Source organism: Stigmatopora nigra, chromosome 10 (genome assembly GCF_051989575.1).
Source record: "Stigmatopora nigra isolate UIUO_SnigA chromosome 10, RoL_Snig_1.1, whole genome shotgun sequence".
In the NCBI taxonomy this organism is placed as follows: Eukaryota; Metazoa; Chordata; class Actinopteri; order Syngnathiformes; family Syngnathidae; genus Stigmatopora; species Stigmatopora nigra.
In genome coordinates, this window is record NC_135517.1 from 10,888,739 (window position 1) to 10,902,282 (window position 13,544).

The following is a 13,544-nucleotide window of genomic DNA, read 5'->3' on the forward strand; positions in this document are numbered from 1 at the left end:
GGTATCATTTGCTTTGCAGGTGAGAGCTTAAAATGCCTCTTGGATACTCGGAGGATTTATAATTGATGGGAAAAGAGCACTTCATTTTGCGTCATAATAGTTAATATAATAAGAGAGAAAAAGTTCAAATTTCACCAAGCTGAAGTGTTACTTAAAAAAAAATAAAAAGAGGAATTATATTAAGAGGAAAACAAGTCATGCTTTTAAGAAGAAAAAAAGTAGTTTAAGAGATAGATTGCTTGGTTATAACATGATTTTTTAAAAAAAATCATATCGCAAAATGACAAAAAAAAATCAAGAAGCTATGACCTAAAATATTTATAAAGTATTTTATCAAAATTGTTGAGCAAGGAGGCAGCATAGTTGACAATCAACTCACTGGCTGACCTGGACTACAATTGATGCCCAATCCATTTAAAGTGGGAGAGTGGGCAGCAAACGTGCCCTTCCACTAAAAACGGATTGGGCGACTACTAGTGATAACCGAAAGGAAATTAAATTCACAGCCGAAGGATAATTGGATGCCAAATTCCTTCCCAGGCTGCCAGGCCTCCCACTTGAAATGCATTGGCTCTCTACTTGTAAAAGGAACACATTGAAATTCAAAGCAGAAGCATGACTGGACGTCTATCAACGTCAAGGGCACTGACAGAGTTCATCTACGTCCAGTAGATTATATACACTACAATTGCCTTGAACCTAATCCTGCCGTCGACATCTTTGCTGTAATTGGCGGAGGAGCACAAATGAGGAAAAACCTCTCAGCATGTCAACGCAGTCAGCTCGGCCGATGCCGACGTTGATTGACGCGGAGGACGAGAACATGACAGAGCACGCTCAGGCGAGCCTCCGACTCGGAATAACATTGGTTGGTGATTGACGTTGCATTCGTTTGACCGTGGGTACACAATCTGTATAATAGTCGCAAAGCCACAGGTGTGGAACGTAGTGGCCAAAAAGGCCAAGTGAAACCCAGGATGATTTGGGTGGCCCGCTGAAGTAAATCAACTTGAAGTTAAATTAAAATACATGTGTATGTGTATGTCTGTGTGTATATGTATATATATATAAACACATACTATGTGTATATATATATTTTTTCTTTTAATAGTTTAATTTAATAAATGAAAGTTATTTTTTTAATTAAAGTTTATTAAAATAAATTAAAGGATGGGTGAAGTTTACAGTTCAGTGTTTTTTTTTCTTCTATTAAAAACATTCAATTGAAAAAGCAATAAAAATAAAATATTTACTACTCTTGGCTCATTTTTAAACCCCAAATTTAGTTTTTTTAGCAGGTCAGAGATCGAAATACAATCACCAACCAAAACTATGGTTTCTTTGTTTGAACTATTTTATACTCAGGGTCCATAAAGGGGTTATTGTTCCATGCAGACTGGCGCATTACCACACATTGAGAATGGACTACAATGGAAGTGAGATGTAGGAACGGCACCAGCTGTCCCCATGACAGAGCGGCTCCATTTAAAGTCATCATATTTTCCAACATCTTTCCGCTTTAGTTTGATCGGGCATGAATTACACTGTACGTTACGGTGTGGGCTTGCCTCCCTCATAAATCTCCAAAGCGCGAAACTTCTTCAATAGGAAGATTCACTCCATAAGAAAATATAGCTGGGCAAGTAAAAGTTTATTTCTCTCACCGATATGGCTCCAGCAAAATAAGTGAACCAAATATAAAGTGTAAAAAATATGGACGTTTACAGACTGGATGTAAAAGATGAATGATAGGAGCGATTACTTATAGTTTCTCTGCGTACTCTACATTAAAACTAAGGGGGTGAGATGACAATATATAGAGGGAATGTGCACTATATGTTTTGTTGCTGCTGACTATGTGGTTCTTTATTCTTCCCGATATGAGCAGATACTATGTAGATGCAAAACGGTATGCAGAAAGTTTCCAATAAACACGCCAATCCAATCGTAAGGAAATGTACACAACGCTAGAGTTGTGCAAAATGGTCTGGCAAATATTTGCATTAAAAAATGTGCACTTTCATTTGGCCAAATGGGGCCGACGCACACGTCTGGCGGCGCTCGCAGATGGCCGGGATGCTTCCCGATGAATTTCCATTACAGAAAAGTGGCTGACTGGAATAAATCATAATAAAAATGGAACTTGTGGCCTGTCATCTCTCAAAGATTGGCTACCTTGGGACACTGCTGGAAGCTCCCCCATCACATGCCCCAGTGAAGCAGAGACGACTGGGAAGCGCACTCAAGGGGTGCAGGGTTGCAAATGCCAAAAGATGGACTTAAAATACAGTTCATCCCAAAGCATAAAAGGGCTTTTTGATGCCAGCGTTTGGCCCTAAGAGGCGGGATCATTGAATTATGGCGGCTAATTATTGCAAAGTATAATCTATGCAAGCATCCATTCTGTAAAGCATTCACCTCACTAGGGATTGCCAATCAGTGTGCATGGAAATTAGAAAATGCAATTTTTAGTGACATTGCTTAAGATTTTATGCTCTGCCTGTTGATTAACTCGTCTCCTGTTGATCTTAGGGCATCTACGGGCCATATTGTTTATTTTTTGGGGTAAATTCTTCTTTATTTTGGGTCAAATGTTGTTGATTTTGAAGCACTCGTGTTCATTTTAGGTCACTTTCTTTATTTGGGGGATTTTTGCATGGCTTTTTGTTGATTTAGGCTTACGTCCTGTTGATTTTGGGTAATTGCCAGGTGGCTATTTAGCTATTATATTGTACTTTTAAGACTTTGCACTTAAAATCTTTCATACCCGAAAAAGTGCAAGTAGTAATTGTGGATGTTAACATATAGGCTGCTACTTAAAACATTTGAATTATATAAAAAAAAAACATGTAATTGTATAACTCAAATAGGATTGACGTCCAAACAAAATTAAACTAGTTCATATAGAATATTCACATATAGAAACATGATGTCAGCTATAAAGTAAGTGAGAGAGTATCAGTCTTCTTTTCCGACTCTTTATAAGTGTCACTTTTCAGACGCTAAGGATGTCAATGTGGCATGCCTTGCTCTCTGCTTCACCTAAATTGGTCCTCTGGGAGCAGCTCCCTTCTAAAAATGTCAAACTAACGTCTGTGTGAGGTTTACCAACAAGGTTTACTTGAAGGACAAGACATTGGAAGCGTTTAAATTTAGCTTAGCATTTTAAATATTTGTTTTGATCCTGTCATCCAAATCTTTTTGTGTTTTTCCTGGGTTATTCTTTGGATAAAAAAGATGGGTTTATTTGTACATCACATCTGTACAAAAGCAATCATAGTCTTAACTCATATTGTGATAGTGAGTTAAAGAGGGAGAAAAAATCTAATCTAATTTTGGACATCAAAGGGGTTCAATTTAATATTGGTCACAGACGTCAAAATCGCTTCTTTTACAGGATTAACGCAATAAACAAGATGACATTTTCCTGAATCTTCATTGGCATGTTTGCATTTGGTCTCTGTTGTCATTTGGCTGAGATTATTAGCAGTAAGCTGACAGCCACAACCTACTGCATAGCGCATCTAAAGACCAGGGTCTGTATTTCATTAAAAAGCAGCCGCCGGTGAGCCATTGGCAGTAATCACCTATTACGGTTGGGATATTTCCCGCTTAGGATGCAGACCCAGTTGGCATTGCCGTGATATTGTCACAGAACTGTGAAGGTTAATTAATGTGCTATTTTTAACGGGTGGTTTAACGTGGATTTCATGGGCAAACGGTGAGGCTTTTTGTTTATCTGTTGTTGCCAGATGTTAAAAAATAAGTGCTGTGTGTTTTGCTTGGAGTTGAAATACAGGGCCAAATCTCTCCGAGGTGGATGGAGACCGTCTACAATCCACCCGGAGCGAAGCAGTGATGGACGACCGCAGGTGCTTACAACAAGCCGGTGGCATGAATGGTCACACGAGGTGAGGAAGACAGGAAAATGTTTTTTTGGCACTTTCTTCTCTCAGCTTCGACTAAAACTGCTTGACTGAAAAGTCTTGTGACGCAAAAAGAATCTGCAGAACATGAATCAAATGAGCGCCAGGAGCCCAAACTGTAAAGATCAGATTTCGGATCACTTTTCCAAAACAAATTCTTGCACGCCAACTCACAAACTCTTCGTCCAGTCCACCAATCATTTTTACCCAATTCCGATCTTCCAAAAAAGACACGACAAGGCCTTATTTCCGGTGATCGGATCGGTAACATGCCATCCAGATCTCAAACTCATTCATCACTGAATCCACGTTCATCGATATCTCCATTCTTTCTCGAATCAACATTGAAATAGACAGTATACACCTCACAATTCATTTGTATCCATAGCTGCATCCCCATAAAATTCTGATATGCGCCATGAGATTCCGATGATTCCATTCCCACTTCTTTTACTGCTGAATTCTACAGTGTGTAACTGTCCAACATTAGCAAAGCTTCAAGAAATAAGAGTTCTTCAGAGGAAAGGCAGATGAGCAGCATGCAACGTTAAGACCAAATCATATTAATAGTCTTCATTGAAATAACGTGTTGCATTGCAGAGGCAATATTACGAGGATGGATCATTCCCAGAGCACGGAGTGGTGGGAGGAGGTACAGCTCTAATTAAGTTGTTGGCTACACAGGCTGCAGGCCAGGATGCTTCACTCAGAGGCATCATAGATAATTAAACAACAAAATGGTCATTTCAGGGCCCAGTGCTCAATGGCTACCGTGTTGCCGTTCAAAGGCGAGTAGCTGATTATTCACGTCCAATGTGCTTACTTGCTGCTGAGTAGAAGTGCGCTCTCAGAGGAGCACGGAGCATGAAAACAATTAAAAACACTTCAACGTTAATGATGCGACTTCACTCTAAGGCCTCCTCCCTCTTCTTTGTTCCCACTTTGTCGAACATGGACAGAAAGCACTTTGTTTTGGCTGTCCCAACAGATCCATGCACAAAAATATCTATTTTATCCTCTTACTGCCTAGAAAATAAAAATCTTTGAAATGAGGTCGTGGATTATGCAAACACCTTATCCAGCCATCACGATATTGGATTGGGTTGGAGTGGACTTGGTGTGCTTGTTGCATTTTCAAATGAAATTCTAATGAGGGAAAATTGGGACCAAACTACTATGACTATATAAATTGCCTCACAATATACTAGGAAATCTCAAAGTAAAGGAGAAAATGTTCAACTAATGAGTGATTGCAGACCCATTTAATGTTAAGTTGAATTATATACTGCGTGTAAAATAATCAAGGAGTAAACGCTATCGAGGATATGACTCACTGGCAGCCATTGACAGCGCAGGAAGGGATAACTATCAAATTTACAGCATGTTTTTAATATGAAACAGAAAAGGTGACTCAATTCAGGGGTAATGACTTCGAATAGGTTTCCAAAAAAATGATATGGATTACCCCATTTCACTCAAATTTCAAGTGATAAGAAGAGAAGAGAATAGGTCAAAGGTCAGAAAATGGGCATTGATTTGAATTGGATTGCTTAGGCACAATTCTGCTGCCCTGTAGTGGATTGAGATGCATATATCCGTGTGTAATAATTAGGTCTTAAATGGAGAAAACAAAATGATACAAATATCAACAACGCTTACTCCTGAAGAGGAGTGGGCAAGCTGTGAGAAATACTGTGGCAGGATCAAATGAGCCACTTCAATCTGGCCTCTCCCAACGCAGTGCCAGAGCGAGTCAAAGGTTAATGAAAGGGCACGTGGTTGGGAGAATGAAGACGTGGCAGCAGCCAGCACCGCGGGGATTAGCCCTTTTCGCATATCAAAGGCATCCCTCGGCTGGCGAGGCTCAATCTGGATTTGGCGGAGCTATCCGCATCCATCACAGGGATATTTAGCCTGGCTCTTCATCTTCCCTCACATGGCCAACCTCCAGTCGTACTGACATTCACCGTAGCCCATCAGGATGAAAGGATCTAAGTTTGCCTCCAATTTGAACAGATATAAGAGAGTTTCCAGATATGGTACGTTGAATTCGCTTAGCAAGGAAACTTGAATATAATGTCCAGATTAAAAGCCATGAAAAATGGCGTTGAATCGGACAACTTCACGGATAGCATCTTACAATGATTTTACTAAACTCGAGTTTAACATGAAATAATGAGACTATTAACTCATTGTTTGCTAATGACTGGCAGCAAGCGAGTTAATACTACAAACATGATTGTTTACAACTAACAGGGGCTCCAAGATTGAGCCCTGTGGCACACCTAAGTCATTGTTAACATATTCCAACAAACTGGAAATCTATTGCCGTCAATCCAGAAGAAAGAAGGCATTTTACCGGAGGACTAAAGCGAAATTGTCAGTTCATGGATCAAATAGATTGGACATTTATTGCGGTTAATGGAAGCCAGCAAGTTAAGGTGGTAAAATCAGGGGCTAAAAAGATTAAGTTAACACCATGTTCATTAAAAAGTGCCATCTCCCTAATCAAAAACTGTCTTGCACGTGTATGGATTTAGCATGTACTGTATGTCTTTGACTAAATGGGTTTTGTCAGGGACTTGTGCAAGATATCTCTATGAATTGGACACGGCAGCATGACAGATTTTCCTCTTTATGTACTTTAAAAGATACGCCTACGGGGTTTTCAAGCTTCAGTGTTTCGACGTGCTGCAGCCATGAAATAATCTAGAAATATTTTGTTTATATCGCTGTTCAGCATCTCTGCCATACCAACAGTTGACAGTGCAAATTTAGCGATGAGGTCTTTCTGTTTCTTTAAGACATTTTAATCAAAATCATAGTTAATTAATTCACAGTAGCATGTGTAGTGTTGTAATCCGCTGGTAATTACTGCATGTCTTAGACATTGTACAGATGAATTAAGACAGATGGTACTGACATATTTAGAAAATGTGTTTTAATCAGTAAATTGAGTATTTGTTAGTGGAACTATTTTTAGACAAGCATTAATACAGATTATGTGGCTTTTTTATGCATTTTATATGTGAGTGACAGTTTGAAGTATAGTTTCAGAAAGAAATGTGGCAAACTTGACAGGTTTTTAATTATTCATTAGAGATGACAGCTAAAGTTCTGTTTGTTGTGTTTTTAGACAGAATAATAATTGTTGAATTGATTTTATCGGAATTGAACAGGCTGCACATGCACTAAATGTGTCACGAAGATTAGACCAGGTATAAAAATATTTGTCCAAACAAAGGTGATAGCCCTCCCAGTAAAAACGGATTTGGGGTCAAATTAAAAAGCATTGACTAAATGCACATAAATATGGAATAATAATATTTTGAAGCATTAAAGACGATAGAGATTTCTGTCCTTGATACTTCAAATAATAGTAGAAACAAGTCCCACTGACCTATCATCATCAGTCCTTGGTGGAGTCCACCTTTCTCCCAAAGTCAGCCTGGATGGGGAAGCTCACCCGTGACCCTGAAAAGGATAAGCACAACGGAAAAAGGATGGATGTTTTGTTTTTCTCAACCTCTTAATCCACTTGACTCATTACTCTGTCTCCTTTTAGAGATACTGATACATCCTTTGCCTGACCTCAGACCAGAGCAGAACTGGATAGGGAGACTTTGAAGAATGTCTAGGCATGGAAAACCTTCGAAAAAATATACGAGACGACCCCTCATGTTCGGGCAAGAAAGTCATTGTTGGAGGGCAACGGCAGTATGAACTCCAAAACCTGCTTTCTAGGTTCTCAAGCCCAGTGCCAAAACTCATCGCAATAATTGCGCGACGGTTTGACATACAGTCGATTTCTCGCCAGGGCACGACAGGAGGCGCGGGCGTGGATAGAGAACAGGTATTAGCCCCATAGATCATGTAAAATTAGCAGCAGGAACCGCTGTCAGATCAGACATTGGCACTTAATCTTGGACTTTTGGCAGACTGTTGCCTTAACAGGTCAAATGATATCTATAAATCAAGAATCCCCTAGTGGGGAACCGGAGGAAGTAAGAGGGAGCCAGGCAAACACAAAACTGGCATTGAAACTCCCAGGGAATTACATCTCAGTCATAAAGCCTAACCCAAGCAAATAATCTAGTCTATTTCATAAGGGATTAAATCCTTTAAAGAAGATTGATTGCCTCTTTTTGCTTTCCTACTCGATGTAATCCTAGATTATGGAGATCACATGGGGTTAGATTTTGAAGAAATTTGAACAGCATTTACGACGCGGTGGCAACTATTTGCGAAGATCGACAAGCCGCTCCGTCAAATGAAGATGCTCTTCTTGGAGGGAGGTGCCATAACACAACTTTACCTACAGGAACAGAATGTAATCAATCCTCTTTGTGTTTTACTCACTTTGCAGTTGCTGATGATAAATCACTATCCTTTAAGAGGTTGTTAAAAGAAGGTCAGCAATCACGTTGCAAAATGGAAAACTTAAAAACAATAAAGGCAGTATTGCCAGTAAAACTACGAGAAAATTGATGTTTGATGTGATATTCACGAGCATCATCATTCATTTTGGAAGGCAGTCCAATATTAGCTCCCTTTACTTTATGTTGACGTTTCTCGCGGAAATTACTGGCAGGCTAAAGTCTCATATTTATTATGGCCTTGAAAAAGTTAGATGGATTAATTAACAAGAAATGTAAAAACATTTAAATAAATATTAAAAAATGAAAAGAGTGTTTTCTGTATAGTTATTACATTTCTAATGACAAAGCAAAAGATTTAATGAACAAGATCAAAAAGACTAACGTATTGTAATACAACTTTTGTACTAATAATAGTGCGGCTTTGAGATGCACTGGATTAAAGGTTTAGAATCTAAAATAGTGTTTTCCATGAAAGATTATAAATGTCTGTGTTTGAATATAATTACCTTACTTTGGGTTTAAACTTTCAATCTACCACACAATATATTTTATCATTCCATGCATGCAGTATTATCAGAGTGTGGTGTTTTGACATACTATAGCTCATAATACAGATCCTTCTAAAAATATTGTGTGTTTACTCCCCCTTTAGCCTTCGACAAAAGCAATTTTGAGGCTACTTCCACAAAGGAAAACACTTCAGGCCCTTTTATTTTTACACTCTGCGTAGATGTGTCCAATGTCCAGTGTAGGGCAAAAGAAGTCAAAAGTATCAAACAAGCTGGAATATTTTGTGAAAAGGAAACATTGATGGTTTGTGATCATACACTTGGGTAGGTGGTGGGAGTCTAAGCAAGGAAATGGAGCTTTGTGGCATGTATGTGTATGTGTGTTTGTGTGTGTTTGTGTGGACAGAACTCACGGGAATCGCTCCACCACCCAAGGAACTAATTTAAAGTCCTCGTTTGGAAGCTGTCACATGACGGCCACTGATCTGGGTGGCGTTCAGCGGCGCCGACGGGCTGTCGGCAGTTTGATAGACAGGCCGCACCTCTGACTGATTACACACTCGGCCGGACCCAAGCGCGATCGGGAGCACTTTATTCACCCTGGCAGGACCAACGTGTGTAGCATCCCTCAGCGCCCCGTCACCTCCTCTTCCTCCATTAACACTTTGGCGCTATGAATAATCCCCAAGAGTTCATGACTTTTTAAAATGGGCTGAAGCTACAGTAACACCTTTAGTGGGGATGAAAAAGTAAAGGTTTTGCACATTTTGATAGCTAAAATAGAAGCCATAAAACACCTCGTCTTTAACCCCTTGGTACCCATTGTCGCGAATTATGGACATTTCAGATCAGATGCTAAAAGCTGCCACTAGCTAGCCTCTAGTATAGCCGCTTTTTTGATGCACACAATGGTAATAAATCCTTTTAAATGGGAATTGAGTCAAGCTAGCCTTAAACTTCTTCTGTAATGGGATCAACAGTCAGCCTCAAAATAATTCCGCCCTGTTATGTACGAAATGAGATATTTAAAAATCCATTTCTGAAAGCCAATTCCAATCCTTCATTTAAAGTATAGCGTCTGCAATTGCAACCAAAGAGTTTTTCTTCTCAAATTTTTGCGACAAAAACTCTAGTCAGGTCGGAGGCTGCTGTCAAAGCCAGCTGTGACACACTTAATCTAGTCCTGATTAAGTAGTAGCATGTATAAAGTTATTTGACATAAGAGACTGTGTGAAATCAGTCAGCCTCTGCGGCTTCCGAGCGAATTTATCCATCCATCACCGCACACGTGCAATCGGCCGACATCTCACTCTGTCTGGAAAAACAAAGTCATCAAATCAGAATTCCGTCCTGTCTACCTGCAAATCTCCCTCCATCTCTGGATTACACTTAAGTCCCTCCGAAGCTGGCCTCGGCGCTACATCAGAGGATGCGGGGCGGCGGCAGAGGAAGTTGCGCAACTCATTAAGATCTCAACCGGTTTTCCCTGGGGTTTGATCCCTCATCCCACTAAACTTGCAGCATTTGAGCAAATAAAGCCATGAAAGAAGGCTGAACTATACACCAACCACAGAACTCTGCAGAACTTTTGAGCTAAAGCGCCTATTCGGTTAGAAGGCGGGCCAAATGAACTTTGCCGGTGGTTATATTTACATGGACACATTTATTTGGATTAAAAGCCTGATTGGAAGAGATATGCTTCATGTACCCAACCCATTAGGAATATTTTAACCCAATAGAATGTGTAAGGTGTTGAGTTCATGTAAAAAACTTTTTTTGTTCAATATTGACGATGGGTCTTCTACAAAAACTGCACAAACAATCAACACGGATGCAAAATCTGATCTGAAAGTTTCTGAGGTAGGAGGATTATTCATCCATCACTTAACTCTAACACTTCAAATGGATATTTTTATGGCATGACTTATCAAAACAACATCACTTTTGCGGTTTTCGTTGCTGTTGCCCCCACCCCACTCGGCCTCGCCAATTGTCATTCCGCGAGAGCGCGGGCTGCCGTGTTCTCCCTCCCGTTCTGCACTGCCATGACAACGTACTGCTGAGAGCTCGACCAACCAAGCCCGAAGGCCTCCGGTCGAGGGGGCCCCGCTCGCCTCTGCAGAAGACTTGCGCAGTTTCATTTATTTTCATGATGAGAGCGAAACAAAAAGCAAGATTGAAGAGGGGATAAAGCAATCCGGCCCAAATGCACATGTGAGACCGAACCCACACAACGAAGCTGGCAACAAACAATTTGCCACGGGAATCTTTGCCGTATGCTGTCACCAAGCAGACATGATGAAACATTTCTCACTGAGATTATTTAGGCATTCTGCTGCGGGTTCTGAAATAGTGTCTGAGCTCAGTAGTTGAAAAAGAAGAATCGGATACGTTGTCAAAAGGATCCAAACAAAACGGTGGTATCAAATGTGTTTTACTTGGCATCAACACGCTAGGACTCCTGCTGGCATGCAGCTGTTGTTGTTTTTTTGGGGGGGGGGTGCTGCTGTTAAAAGTTGCTTGTTGAGACTTAAATGACCAATACTCTGCAAAAACTGAACATTTGGCCACTGATTTGGCCAAAGAGTATTTTCAAGTAAAGTATGGCTCATTTTTTTGATAGTCAATACAAAATTTGAAGACATTGTTGACCTCAAAATTGACCAAAAAGTAACTAAAAAAGGTATATTTTGTCAGTCATTTTTTATGTATTTTGGGGAGGGAAACTATGTTTCCTCCAAAATTGTACAGTCTACAAGATACAAGTGACTTTCACGGATCATAGAAAAAACATCTAACAGGCCAGATTTGGCACACGAGCCACCATGGATGTGAAATCAAAACAAAGATAATGTTCTCTCACTCCAATACAAACTTCAAGCAATAATTTCAGGGTGTTGAAAGCCAAATGGCTACTGTCTAAAAAAAATCCAATATTTATGAATCTGAGGGTGGGTGTCTTAAAGTCCTCTTTAATAACTGCTAACTACGTATATTGCAAAAGCAATGAAAACTTGAAAAATAACTCAACTACTTCTAACAAAAAGGAGCAAAGTCAAAGTTCATTCATCACCACAGTTGCCCAAGTCAAAAAGACAGCTTAAAAGGTGGCATGGCGTGCCTTTAATGAGGTGCACAGCAAGATGCAGATGATTGTGCTTCTTTTTTGGGGGGAAAAAATGCCACTCAGCCTCGACGCCTGCCTAATTTTTTGTTATCTTTTTTTTCGGTGCTTTGAAGGCACCGCCTGTGCCCACAGCCGCGAGTTAGAAAGAAAAAGAAAGAAGGAGAAAAAGAAAGAGGCCTCTCGCCGCTTTGATGGCTCCGTAGAGCCACGGCCAATCGGGCGCAAAGAGAGGCGGAGGGATTACTGATGCAACATAAGCGAGTGGAAGGCTGGCTGATGTGCTCCGGGGCACGGGAACAAAGTCGGACGCTCAACTTTCACGAGCAACCTTTCCTCGCTCGTGACCATTTCAAACGATCGGCCCAGAGGGAGAGAGCCTTTTTGCTCGGCGCTGACTTTTATGTTGGAATTATAAGAATTACAATTTTTGGGAGGCTTTATTCAGCTATTTCGAATAAAACATGCTTCTTCCCTTAGGGCATCAGCTTTATACACTATTTGCCCTTAATGACCAGAGCCGAGATCTAAATCTTAAGGACTAAAAACTGAGGGGTTGCGAGACTGACGCTTGGTTAAAGTTCCTTCTAATATTAAAAATTTGGATTGAAATTGAGGAGCAGATTCAAGAATTGTCGTAATACAGTTGAAAACCAAACGGTTTCTTTTTTAAATTAATACACGAGTGTTTGAGATTCCACTCTGATGTTATTGATGATGCTTGGTGACCTGGCAAGTAGAGGACCAAATAAACATAAAAATATGGATTTGTGCACCACCGGAACCTTCTGGCTTTCCCTGTTAGAGGGACGTCTCCACTAGCTAAAGCAGAATACTGCAATGTTGTAGCTGAAGCGGAGGCAGACATATTTGAGATGGTGGGTCGTAGCGAATCAACCAGTGAGATTACCTTTTGTCCTAAGGAGCATGATAATTGTAATTGCAATGAAGGGTAGTGCGAAGAAAAGGCAATCAATATTAAGCACAAACTAATCGAAAAATATGACAGTGGTGTACCCGTGACGGAGCTGGCTCTTCATTTTAAAGGGGAGACAAAAACAAACAACCCTAGGTTAGGTTCCTTTTAAAAACTCCGGGTAAGAGTGAAGGTGGAAGGAAGCCAGGCAAAAAAGGAGCCAAGCCGGAAGAAGATAAGTGAAAAACATGAAAGAAAAATTTGAATTAAGTTTAGTGAGAGGTAATATTAAAACATTTCAAAGTGTGTCTGTATCATAATCTTAGTTTATTTTAGTGAAATGTATGTCATGTTACGAGCGCAATGCCGTGCAAAATGTGTGTCTCTATCTCTCTCCTCTTGTACTGAATAATGTCTCATTTTAGTGTTGAACATCATCACCACTAGATAGTAATTTGTCTCTCTGTTAGTAGATGGTGAATTAGAACCAATGAAAATAATTTTCAATGGTAATATCCTGTTTTTTGGTGTTTTTTCAGAGAGTGGGAACGAATTAACTTTTGTATTTACTTCATTTCTATGGGAAAAGTTGATTTGAACTTCCTTACTGAACTGTTCTTTTTTACCATTATTATTTTTATTTCTACTTAGCTGTCGTTGACTGACTGCATTATTCTTACTGGTGTAAAA

General features: G+C 40.0%; 1 protein-coding gene across 1 annotated transcript in view; it reads right to left on the bottom strand.

Moving 5' to 3' along the window:
• The window catches only part of ppm1j (protein phosphatase, Mg2+/Mn2+ dependent, 1J), a 148,079-nt gene that overhangs the window by 105,311 nt on the left and 29,224 nt on the right, over positions 1 to 13,544 (bottom strand). The window contains exon 4 of the mRNA XM_077726762.1: positions 7,327 to 7,400. The gene's annotated coding sequence lies outside the window, so the exon portion shown is untranslated. The remainder of the gene's footprint in view (positions 1 to 7,326; positions 7,401 to 13,544) is intronic.